Below are 13,495 nucleotides of genomic sequence, written 5' to 3'. Positions count from 1 at the left end.
GAAATTCGGGAATTATATTCTCTCAAATCTTGATATTTAAAAGTTTGAGTATTTTTATCTTGTTGGCTAGAATTTTGACTGCTGAGTTTGAGATTTGGCACAAGAACTCTTTGAGCAGAATGTATAAGTGCTGGGTTTACTCCACTTGAAATATGTGCAATATTCAGCAACTATGCTTGCTATGGACTAATGCAACTCGGGAAATAATTATAGTTGCATTTAAATATCACACTGACTATGCTGGTGTCATGTATTAAGTTAGGTTTTACAAAAAAAAACACCGGAGATGTAGCATGTTTCAGTCAGTTCAACTTGTTCAATTAAAATGACGTAGAATGGTGTAGTGTTTTTATAATTTTAGTCTCCAATCTTCTGATTTGAGATTATCACGCTTGTTGTCAATGTTTTTGTAGTTGTACCTGCAAAACAAAAGAAAATTATTTTTCATTTGTTTTTACAATTTAGGTATAAGGAACAATACTAACCAAAACAGTAAATAATGCAGTATCTCATCAATGTTAGCTCTCTGAACCCTCACAGCTGGTATTACGGAATTGCGTAGGCTGTGGCAGAAACCTTAATGGCGGAATACAGGCTTCCATATGGTTCTGTTTACAAAATATGTTTTTAAGCAACAGCAAAAACTAATAAAATTAATTCTTGCGCAGGATGTTAGATTCTAAATTTCACTTCCATTTGTAACATTTTTCACTTATCTTCATCTACTTCTTTCATTATAATAACACATTTTATTAGAATGATATCGCGAAACAATCAATATGACTCATTCGTTGGTAGGTCATAAATGACTGTGATACAAATGTGGAATTTTACGATAATAAATATAAATTTCCAGTATATTTTGAGTCATGAAAAGATGATGAGCGTGCTATGGATGAATATTATCTGTAAATGTTTAATGAGTGTTTAAAATCGTGCGAACTTTTATAGTTTTAGCCCGAATAATGGTGACATACTGTTTTTTTCTGTTTGATGACATCTGCTGTAGGTTGTCCGACTTTTTGTACTGCTGTTTCACCAAATATCATTGCATTGTTAGCACGTTTAGATATATTTGGTAAAAAATTAATAACTTCGGATTGCTGGACATATTGTCTAGGTTTACTGACATGCATTGATTAGATCGAGCAAGGATCAACGGGTTAAAACTCGGTTTCGTATCATAGATTTTTACAAGTTTGTATTTATATTTAACAACTATGATATTATCTTACATGTATTTACATAGCATTGTCTAATTTATTTGAAAATTAGAGCTTTAATTAGCAAATGTGGTTGCTGTCTAATGACACAGGCTTGGGTAATATTTCATACCAAGGGTTAGTACAAAGCCATTTGCATAGCTATTCATCCATAACATCTCGTGTATTGCTTTTCATTTGACCAGCACTTTATGTATTTCTATATCAAATTCATTGACATACAAACCGGTGGTGACTCACGGTTCTTTCATCTATATAGGCCTGGGCGCTCATCAAGGTCCTCTTCCTTGCATTGTCTTCCAGAAGATTTTGGCGATGAGTAGATCATAAATGTCAGTTGAACGCTTCTTCCCTGTCATTAGACACGTACCCAACCTAATTTTGAACAGCTGGTAAGTCATCATTGACTACTTGACTTGATGGGCTTTGTACTTAATGACCTCCCATATACTCTCAACACATTAGTCATAACTTATAATAAACTTTCATGGGTAGCAAAATCGTAAATGATACAGAATTTGAAGCGAACACGAGTCAATACCCAAACCGAACACGAGTCAATACCCAAACCGGCTATAGGAAATCAATTGATTCTTCAGAAGATTGTGTCAGTCTACCCCAAACCTTCAAAATAAATATATTGATATATATATATATATATATATAACAATAACCAATGAATAGATTTAAGAATTCAAGCAATTTATGTTTACACAAATTCTGTACCGTTTACTATCTCACTACCCACTTTCGCCTTGAAATTCTAGAAAATTAGAGATGCGAGCTTGCAAGGTGGTTTTTGATGTATCACTAAATGCCCAAAGATGCGAAAGGCCAGTTACGGAAACTACATCACTTGGTTTTCCCGTCAGGTCTGCTTCAGATTTGTTTTAAAAAGTTTGGCTGGAAATGAGAGTATAAGCAAATCGAGAAGTTTCCAACCAGGAAGAGATGATTTAAAAATTAAAATGAAGAAAAAATAGAATTAGCTCTAATATAAGATCAGAACATTTTTTTCAAGAATTTTTTATTAAGCTGAATTCAGTTATATTAAATTTATACTTTAAGTTTTTTTATGCGATGCCACAAAAGTGTAGCGTACCAAGCGTGTTGCATCAGGTATCTCTCTCACAATCATTAGTGCTATGATTCTCTGAAAGGTAAGAACTCCATACGGTATGCTACTGTATGGACTGCTGCATACTGCCACTACTCAAAATTATGTTGTGCATAATACTGCTACATTTTAATGCAGACCATAACCTTTACATAGGTATTTGTAGCCTTGGGGGCATGGGTATAGAGCATGAATAGATAAAATCATGTATTTTTTCATTGTAATATCTCTTATTGGTAGTTTTTTAGAGGATGGCAACACAATAATTTATCTTTAGTTAATTTATAGAAAAAACATTTTTGAGATAGGACTTTAAGAAAATTAACTTGCGAGCTTTTGTCCCAGAATGCATTTTGCTCTCATATCAGACATGACTGTACAGTAGGCGCTGCTAAAATGAGATGATCAGTTCTAGGAACGTTTACATGATAAGGATTTTTCATTATAAGAATGTTAACATACATGTAAATTGTCTAAACCATTTCAGGACCTTTCCAAACTCACTCATGTAAGAATCCGACTTACATTCTTTTGAATGTATTGGCGGTGCCTTAACTGTATTATTGGTTTTCATCGACAACTTTTCATGATCAACCTCATTGGTTTAATAGACCATGATTGTGGTAATTTGACAATAATTTGATGAAGAGCGCATAGTTTGACGCGACAGCGACTTACAACAATTGACTAAGAAAAAATAGTTTCACTATAAAAAAGCGATAGTACCTTTTCGTCATCTATTCGTTCTTAAGAGCTCAAGATTGCAACTCCAACTCGTGACATTCAGATGCACCGACCAATAGCCTTAAAGTATTTATCAACAATTGCACTGCTATATGTACCTATTTTCTGTTCCGTTGTCACTTCAGACAAATTATCACAAGAGTCAGAATGTTATGGAAATTGTATGTATTATATGTATAATGCTTTATGTACAGTGTTGGGAAAAAATCTTTGTCTGCCTGTTTAAGTGAGTGTAGCACTGCAATAAATTCATCATAATTTGGAAATATTTTGCACTGCATACATAAAACCCTGTATCAAAACAATCCTAATGAGCTGAAAAATAGAAATAACTAGATTTTAAAATTGCCAAATATCTTCTATTGTATCAACCGCTGCCTACTAATTCACACTGCATACCAGAAAATATGTCATCGCAAATTTCGTTATTATCTCTTCTTTAATTATTTTCTAAATTGAAAATAACGGTCTTGTACTGTTATGGGCCCAGAAAAAAGCCATTGGGGTTATTTTGCATTTTAATATTTTATCTGGTAGCCTTTGCAGACTATGACCATTCTGCAGCCTTAGGAATGCTGTGAACAAGCTTCACGAGCGCTAGAGTGTTCATAATCTGAAACCAGCAATCATGTTGGACAGCTGGTTTTTTCAAACGCCTTGATCGTGGTAGATCTTTGGTGGTTTGATGCTGCATTCATTTCTTTACCACTTAATTTTCTTTAGATTGAAATACTCTAAGCTTCTTCGCTATTTTTCTATTGCTCAGATTGCCCATCGTATGCAGGCGAATGATGAGGTCGTTGACACATTTCTTATCCATGGTTGATGTTGACGCTGGTATGAATTTTGGGATCTCTAGCTGTTCCTCTTTTAACAAGCAAAACTGTAAACCTTTGCTGCACATGCTGTCCAACATGATCTCTATTGTTGTGATAATATTCCACTTGAAAATTAATAATGTCATATTGCGTTTGAAAATGAGTTAATAAGCACTGATTCACATTGATTGGCCTAAAAATGATTATTGATCCCTGATTAACCGTAATTTTATTACTGATGGTGTCAACAAGATCTAATGTTAATTTACTTTTAAATGATGCATGGTTTGTCAGGGTTCAATCCCTCTACATGACTACTACAACAAATTTACCTAAAATGGGCAGTGAGGTTTGAGGTGGACAAATACTTTCTGACACCGCTGTATGTCGCTTTCTTTTCTCGCAGGTGTGGCGAGACAGACTAACACTCAAATCAAACTTTAGAACTCGCCCGATGATACACTTTAAGTTATATGGAGATTTTTACGCGGTACGAAGCAAAAACTTCACAAAATTGCCCGACTTTTTCTAGAATTTATGCTATAGGAGGTATACGTTATAGGAGCATCTACTTTACTCTAAAAGACCATGTGAGTTTGTGAGGTACAAATATCATGTTTAAAGTGTGCAATAGCTCCCATGTAGGATACTTTTGCTCCCTCATCACCAATTGAACTTGAAAGTTTATTGTGTATTATCTAATTTTTATCACTTTTAGCCTTGCTTGTCCTCTAGCGCAAAGCCGACCTATTGCTTCTAGATGTGACTCTGGCACTTATGGAATAAAAGTGCAAGCTGAGTTATCAGTAAAGATTTTGACAGAACTGTTCATGAAGTGAGTGTGAGAGTGCTTTAATTTCAATGCTGTAGTTTATCCCATTTTCTTTCCACTTAAAGAATAGAGAAAACATAATATTATAATGCTTTATTATTCATCTTGAGGTGTTGACTGATGTTCTAAAAAAAGAATTAAGGAGATTGACCAACCAGAAGCTGAGATATAGCCAGCCAAACACAGGTCTACCAAAAAACAAAAGTGTTTTGGTAATCATCAATATATGACGTATGAAATCGACTTGTATGCCATTGGTCAATTAAGCCAACTGTGCTCTCCTATAACAATCACGGCGTTTTAATTGGTTTAATCCCTGGAAGTATAGAACAATCAAATTGGGCCTAACAATCATCGCTCCTAGAATTCCGAACCAGTCCCTCTGACGTGTAGATTAGTTTTAGCATAAAATAATTACACGCATCTATTATTTCGCAACATTTCGCTATCTTGCTAGTTCAGCTCAGTTTTGTTGTTCTCCTACTTAGCTTCCATATCCAGACTCATCTTTAGCGTTGTTCAGATTTTTTAACTATAGCTATAGCTAATAAATATAATCAATCATCAATCTCGGTTATCATTTGGAATTTTCTACAAATTATATTAGTTACATCATTTATTCTATACGCAGTTATATTATTATTTTGTATAATATGCATTATGAATATTATATAAATCATAAAAAATAATCATAGATAAGATAATAGATCAATAGAAAAATCAAAGCAAAAGTTATCATTTTCTTTTCTTATAGCAAGAGCAGCACGCTCAAGTTAGTCTTTTTAAGATTATGGCTGTAGTGAACTTCCAGTCTGTTATTAGTGACGATAATCATGAAAATCAACTGAATGCTGCAGTAGATACACAGTAGAAAAATGATGAAGGAGCAAAAAGTCCCATTCCTATTTCTTATTCTAAACAAACTGCAATCGCGGATATCGCATATAGACTATACACGCGCCGTTCGTTGAACAGATGATCTTCGGAGCATATCCGTGGAGATCGAGTTAAAATTTGAAGCACAATAGTCAAAATCTGCCCTTCTGCTTTAAAAAATCATGGCGAGGGGTTGTGGGCAAATGCCTTTACCACACAATGTTTGGATGATTTTCTGAGAAACCAGAGCTAGTATGTAAATTATTTACTATCGCGAGAAGCGTTTCAAATCTCGTAGCCAAAACAATCCTTATACATAACGGCGGTAAGGGTGCGCAACTCCGGCTCATGACCATTAAGTCGATTTTATACGTCACAGTTTTCGGGATTTTCGAAGGGTTTTCCTCTGATTCTTTATTAGGTAGACCTGTGTTTGGCTGTCTATATCTCAGCTTCTAGGTGGTCAATCTCCTTGATTCCTTTTTTAGAACATCAGTCAACACCTCAAGATAACTAATAAAGCATAATAATATTATGCTTTCTCTATTCTTTAACATGGAATGTTTGATTAGTACGATATTTTAGGCAGTTTGAGGCCGTTTGTTTTTGGGACAATGTTTAATTATGACTGCTGATGTACTGGCGGTTAAGACATTTAAAAAGCTGATAATGGTGTTTTTATAAAACCCCGACAACAAATTCAGCGTAATTTTTTGCTTTGTAGCATATTTGACTCAATAGAACAAGTGTTATCGCTGAAGCATTCTCTTAAGGTGAAAACAAATTAGGCGATATTTAGAGCGATATTGCGTTAGAGCTAATCTGCGTTAAAATTCACTCAGCTTCACTCAGCGTGTTCATGCAGAGCGATAAAGCTAGAATTTCTCTACACAACTTTATTGCTAACGAGATGCATTTCGATTGGTTAGTTCTTACCAGAATGTAATTTTACGGCGGGTAATTATTTCTTACCGATGTTCAACAACGTACATCAGCTCCAATTTTCTATTTTGTTACGAAACATCTTCAGAACGAACACTCAAATGTTCATGAATTTAATAATAGCACTCCCAGTTCTGTCCATCATAACAAAATTTAAAAAAATCCGAGTTGAAAACCAACATCCGGAGTCAATCGTTGCGCCGGTTGACCATTTTGAGAATGGTAAATATTTAATATATTAAATATGAAAAACCACTACAAAATAAAATATGTATAAAAAATTGTAAAAAAATACAGCTAAAAATACAAGAATCGTTTTTCTTTTGTCTTCTTGTAGTGTAGGCAGTGTACACTCTTTGAAAGGGAGATAGGTTTAATAACAAATGTGGAGGTTGTTTATGTTGTAGCCTAGACGACGACATTTTGACTGGCCTAAATTTATCAACAACTCCGAAAAACTAATGATACAGATTTTTATTGACAGTTTGTGAGCGTGCCCATTATATCATTTGCTAGTAAATCGCTCAAGTGTGTTTATGCACGCACCAGCGATATCTTCGCCCTCATGACGCTTGCAATAAAATCGCCTAGTGTGCTTGGACCTTAAAAGCTCCTTGCTATATTTTCACAAAAGGCGAATATACCTAAACCTATACATATACTGATAAGGTAACTTACCTCCTCAAATAGAGTTGGCGTTCATTAAAAAGATGGCGCTCGATTTTCAAAGCAATCTCCTGATGTGGTCCCAAATAGCGGTGCCAATCAAATCAAGGTGCATTCAACTATAGGTTTAACGGTAGCTCACTTTCAACATTTCTTCCAATACCAAATTGAAGGTGGTCAGAGACTCTGTGCATAAAGTCCTCATCAACTTATTTTTTTATACAATGTTAAAATCTTTGTGCTTTTGTAGAAGTTGTTTAATCTGGAGAACGAAGATGAGCTCACCACGCAGAACTATTGTTCTTTAATCATGTTCTCACAGAACTAATCATATTGGCCTACAAGTGTTTTGAAAAACTGAAGGGTAAGTTGATGAGTCCTTTACTTTTTGTAGTCCTAATCTTCTGATAATTAAATTGGGCTTTGATGACTAAAATGAGCTCTGGAGACTGCAGTCATTTCATTGGGTAGTTGGCTACACTAAATTACTATAGCACTGACAATCCGCAAAAACAGTAAAACTATAGTTATGAAGCAAAATAACCATGTATGGAGTGGCATGTACAATTGATATTTAAATTGTACAAATACAATATCAAAGTATTAAAATATTAACCATTTTTTAAAGATTGAATGTATTTCTTAATGAGTGTAGCCTGGGTTTTCCGAATGGAAAAAGTCTAAAACACAATCAGATTTTGGTCTAGTCCATTAACTGAGTGCGTACAACAGGCTGCGCAGTGCAGCTCAGCACAATGTACGCTTATAACCAAGAGCAATGCGCTAAAAAATCTTTGTACAAAACATTTCTTATTTGTGAGTAGGCAATTAGTTAGCCGGTCATATGTGTACCTAATAGGAAAAAACCAATCGCCATCCTGCATCTAACTAATAGAAAACATGTTAACAGCCAACAGCGACCAAAGTTTTTTGAGAATCATTATTTTTGTTTTTACAGTTTATTATTGCAATAAACAGCTGTGTTAGACCTTTACAGCTACCAAGGTTTTAGAAATGGGCAATAAATAAACCTTTGGAAAATGGACTACTGATTGCTACCTATTGTATCAGCAAAAGAGGATGAGAACCTGACCAAGCTCATACTGCAACACACTTTTTAGATTTTTTGTCGGTAACATTAGGCGTAAGACCTTCTGCTGATTAATGTGTATGTTAAAAAACTCTGATAGGCGGTGTGGTTCATAATTAAGGTCATCGTAATCTGAGGGCACCTTTCATTGGTGAAAATTAGGTCTTTAATAAGAGCCATCACATGTAGGACAAATTAATGTACCAATGTCTGTTCTATTCTAATAAAAAGTGTATTACGTTATTCAATAGAAAAATGATATGGTAATGATGTTACCACTACCAGGCACAATAGCCTTTTGGCTTTTACTTTGAAACAATTTTTATTTACCCTTTATGGCCACAATGTTTGCGCTTTAATTCTGGAATTGTCTGTTTGTGTAATAATGTTCTATCTACCAATCTTTCATACAAATAAAAGTGTCCTCAAGAACCCTGGCCATCATTTTTAGCTGTTTTTATGAAATCTAGAGGCATTTGAAACGTTCTCTCTTCCAACAGCGTCAATAATTTTTTAACCTTGTCTTAGCATTTTACAACATATTGAAGGGTAAAGTAACAATTTGTTCAAAACTTCATGAACTTGTAGTATGGCTCTTACTCTGTTTTTTTTTACACTAAGCCTGCTTATAAAAATGCTGATGAAATGCAGTTGCATTTAAGTTCTGCATAAATTGTCTAAATTGTTTTTTATCACGGCTTCATTAACAAATTAAAGACTTGGTAAATTTTGATCTTGCAGCCATTTTTCCTAATTGTGCACGCAGTATGATGCTCAATTACAACAAGGCATGAAGTAAATGTAATACGAAGCAGTTTTTGCACTGATTTCTTATGTCTTAATTTTATGTTGAAGCTGTTTCAGTGTGAATTCTTAAACTACCAATAGTACAGCTCGTTTGGCAATGTGTTTCTGTATGGCCAAGTGCTGCATGATGCGGCTTTAGCAAGCTTTTGTACAAATTGTTTCCGATTACTGATTAATTAGTAAATTATCTTATTACATCTATACCTGATTGAAAAAAGCTATTATTTGCATATGGTGAGCAAATAAGAATGCGTTTACAACCTGAGCATAGTTTTGCTTTGCAAAAACTTGTTTTATGAAATCTTCTTACTGATGACCAGTAATTTCAGAAGCAATATAGCCATAAATGGTTACTAACTTCAGATCTATAGACTGAGCAACTTTATTGAGCAATAGTACTAATGAGAGTAATTATGTTCATCAGATTAATTAACATGTAAACTAATAATATTCATAAATCATCCGACTAGAGTTTTGTGCTTACCTCACAGTAATTTCAAAATGGACGAAAAATGGTCCCTCTCACTCGACAACTCGTTTGTAATATTTTTGGGGGCATGAACTAACTTAAAAACTTATGCTGACAAACTTGCTATAAAAATATTGTTAATAAACAATTGGGGTGTAAAGTTATAACCATTTATACACTCTTTTAGAAATTAAGTTTCACGAAACACTTATGTCGCGGTAGAGAGATCCATTTGGTAGTAAAGGAGTTGAAGTTATCAGCAGGTAGATCATATGGGTTGCGGTCACAGAAACCATGGTTAAGTCGCAAATCACGAAGTTGAATTATTCGACTTTGAAGTTGCACCAACTGAACTTATAATATTGGTAACAAATTTTGTAACCTGTAGGTCTGGACCAATCAAAGAGTGATTTTTCTGAATCTGAAGTCAGTTTAGCCAATAAAAGTATTTTACCATCGAAAAAAAACTTAAAACCGTTGCTATGCTAAACAAGAAGTACTGAAAAATGGTGTCCGCTAAAAAAAATTGTTTCTTTTTTGCCGATTTTGGACGCTTGTAATGAGTACTTTGGTATTCTAACTGATGTCAAAAGCAGTGAAAGTAAAGGGAGTTGTGGTGATATTTTCCTAACGATTCTTACAAGATTACTACAATATTTAATAATAAGAATAATTATTCAATTTTTATGAAATTATAATCAGATTTAGTTATGAGAATAATTATTCGAGTTTGCAAGGTCGAAGTATATAGTGACCGATGGTGTGCAATATGTTACTGTTGTTAATTTTCTAAAGATTTGGTTGATGATTTGGGTGTGCCCAATATCGCGATACAATCAAGCTGTTTTTAATATCTGCAAAAATGAGTAATACACTTTCTTATAAATATACAGCTATTTCTTTGACAACCAGCTAAAATCTGTTTAGATTTTTAAATTCAGCATAGTTTTTTGGATCCAAGTACAGAAATCTAGATAAATATCACAATATCTTGATATTGGTTGCTATGTCGTTTTGAAATGTAAACAAAACTTTACATTGGTTTTCGTTTCTCAAACTTTAATACCAGTTTTCTTGGAACTATGTTTTTGCACTAATGGTAAACGTGCTTCAGTTTTTTGACCATATAATCTGCTGTAATTAGGCTAGAATCAAAATTTTGTTTGCTAAATCTTGTAATCTCGACTTACCATGAATTCTGTGATCATGACACATATTAATAGTTAATGCACTGTTTGGAACTTATAGTGCTATTGTAGAACTACAATAAAAAATATGTCATCACTAACAGAAATTAACTACCAGTTTTGATTTTGTATAGGTGTCTTGTTTTCTATTACAGATTTTAATGTGTTTGCAGGACAAAATGAAGCAACTGCAAGAAGTTTATTATATAATTTATTTCAAATTATGTTCTTATGATAGAACTTTCCGTAGCAAACTTTCATTTGGCTAATACTTGTATCCATTTTTGACTAAAATAAGTCGAACCAATTTATTTCACTCCTACTACCTGCCCTAAATTAGTGCAAATGGTCATCAGAAATGTGCTTTCTTTGCGCTGCTAAAATGGCCCATTAAATGTACTTTAATTTGATGAAAACTCAAACATTGGTTAATTATTGGCCTTTCCAAAATACCGTAAAATACTCATCTAATTTGCATGTACCACTTAGCTGCCCAAGTTGTCAATGCATGGTACTGGAGCTTGTTATCATTTTGCTTGTTGAAGGTTGACTTGCAACAAAATTTCATTACGGTTATTTGGTATCAAAAGATTCACCATGGCTTACTCTGCTGTGTTGTGGGTGCAAAATATGGAGAACTGTGATTACAAGCTCTTAAAAGCTAAAAAAGAAACAGTTAATCTCCGCGATCCCGAAACCGCCGTAGATCGGAATCAATTCATTTCTCTGACATAGTAAAATGATTTGGTTATTGTTTTGACACGTGATCTTCTCACATGAATTGTAAGTTCCGTAAAAGGCTCAATATAAAACTTCTTGTAGCACTAGTTTATGACATAAACTTTGGGTTTCGCCAAAGAGCTCTTACCAAATATAGATGCTCGCTAGTTTACAATTTTGTTTTGGGTTGATCTAATCGTCTAGTCGCAATCTGATCATGTGACCCATGCTTCTTGCCAAACAGCGCGCATAATTTTCGCAGCATTTTTTGACTATCACAGGTGACCAACGGGTTTGTCATGCTTATCAGATGATGATATGCATTCCTTCGAGCTAAGGTTAAAAATTAAACCATTTTTTACGGTAGGTTTTGAGATATCAGTGCTCAAAGTGACATCAATACAGTGATGAGGAAACAGATGCTTGAGGACAATAGACATCGTTTCATTGAATGCGTGAAGCGTAATTGTGAAAATATTTGAATGAATGAGGTTGCATGAAAGTGTAAACAGAAGCCATCTTGTCGAGCTACGTTCCATTTGACCCATTTTTGGAACGGGATTCTAATCTTCGGCAATTTCGTGATGGCGGCGATTAACTTTTCGCTTTTGAGCTTTTAAGAGCATGTTATCACATTTCTACATATATTGCACATGCAACACAACAGAGTAAGACATGGTGAATCTTTTGATACCAAATAACTGTAGCGTGAATTTTGTTGCATGTCAACCTTTAAGCATTAGTAATCTTTTAGAAAAATGACAAGATTTTCTTTTGGAAACATACCTTTCAAGCAACAACGGTATGCGAGTGCCACTGTACGTAATTTTGATTAATATTCTTAAACTTCGTAATCATTCTTAGTATTGACTAAGTATTATTGCTTTTTAGTTTGTGTATTTTCTTATGTAATTATTATCTGTGAATGTTTAGCTGAAGCTTGTGCAGAGCTGTCATCAACAACAATTTAGTTGAATGTCATTTACTAGTTTTTCCGTTTTACAAATTGGATTATTGGTGTATACAGCTCCTATTCACCCTTGCATGTTTATAGTTGTCATGTTCTTGCATTCTGGTTGCCTGTCCACTGACGATAGCACTTGTACAGACTATATGTAAGCATAGTGTCTGGGATAGGAACTGAAACTCACAGTTAAAACCTATGGTGACCAGCTCTAAACTTTACTTTGCAATAATATCTAAAAGCCAAGTCCAGATCAGGGTCAGACTACTGACTATGAATATTACGAATGAGTAATTGCTTTTGAAATACCACTTCAATATTTGAAGTCCTTTTTTTTAATAGGATATGAATAAGTTTTTACATTGCTTAACTCGCGTTCTTCTATTGCCTACAAATCACAATGGTGACAAATATCAAAGCTGGGATTGAGAGTCATAAGCTAAAATATCAGATGCACTTCTGCTTTCTCAGTTTTTTCCTTTTTTTGCAGCAAGCAATGAGCTTTCAATTGATTAGCTATGAAAAGAGTTTAATTTAAATCGGAAAATCATTCATTCAAAAAATGTGATATTTCTATTTTGTTATTACTAATTGCAGGGTGTTGCTATAACATGTTCTGCACCGACTCTGGTGCTAGACAAGTTATCTAAAGAATTGGCGATTCAAGGTTACAAAAGCTTACATATTTGGGGAGGTTTCTGGTCAGAGGAGAGCGGACAAAGGAACTTAGTGAAGGTAAATTAGGGTGTCAAAACACCAAAATATTGAGTGACATAGAATGAACCTTGGTGAAAAACAATATTTTTTTAGATGTATTTTACAAATATTGAGATGAAAAATTTTGTGCTAGTCCGAAAATTTCAATAATATGTATTTGGACGATGTATCTAATAGTATGCAACAAGCTATAGCTTTTTTTAACTCTGAATGACACTCGTATTGCTTAACTTGCATTTTTGTACCATTTACAATCTCTGTTTGTGAGAAATGTACCTTTTGTTCCAAATCCTGTTCGGCCTGTCATAGCTGTTTTCTGCAGT

The 13,495-nt window shown here is 34.1% G+C and overlaps 1 long non-coding RNA gene across 2 annotated transcripts; it reads left to right on the top strand.

Annotated features, from left to right (window-relative positions):
- The first annotated feature begins 1,525 nt into the window (after positions 1 to 1,525).
- Positions 1,526 to 13,187, top strand: LOC137402117 (uncharacterized). 2 transcript variants are annotated; one of them, XR_010979465.1, is made up of 4 exons: positions 1,526 to 1,615; positions 4,638 to 4,737; positions 7,469 to 7,582; positions 13,053 to 13,187. It is a non-coding gene; the product is annotated as an uncharacterized lncRNA (long non-coding RNA). The 2 variants fall into 2 exon arrangements; XR_010979464.1 differs by having other exon boundaries at positions 1,531 to 1,615; positions 4,621 to 4,737.
- The last annotated feature ends 308 nt before the right edge of the window (positions 13,188 to 13,495 follow it).

The sequence above is a fragment of the Watersipora subatra genome, chromosome 8 (genome assembly GCF_963576615.1).
Source record: "Watersipora subatra chromosome 8, tzWatSuba1.1, whole genome shotgun sequence".
Taxonomy (NCBI): domain Eukaryota; kingdom Metazoa; phylum Bryozoa; class Gymnolaemata; order Cheilostomatida; family Watersiporidae; genus Watersipora; species Watersipora subatra.
The sequence above is the reverse complement of the archived record's forward strand: the minus strand, read 5'-3'. Positions and strand labels throughout refer to the sequence as shown.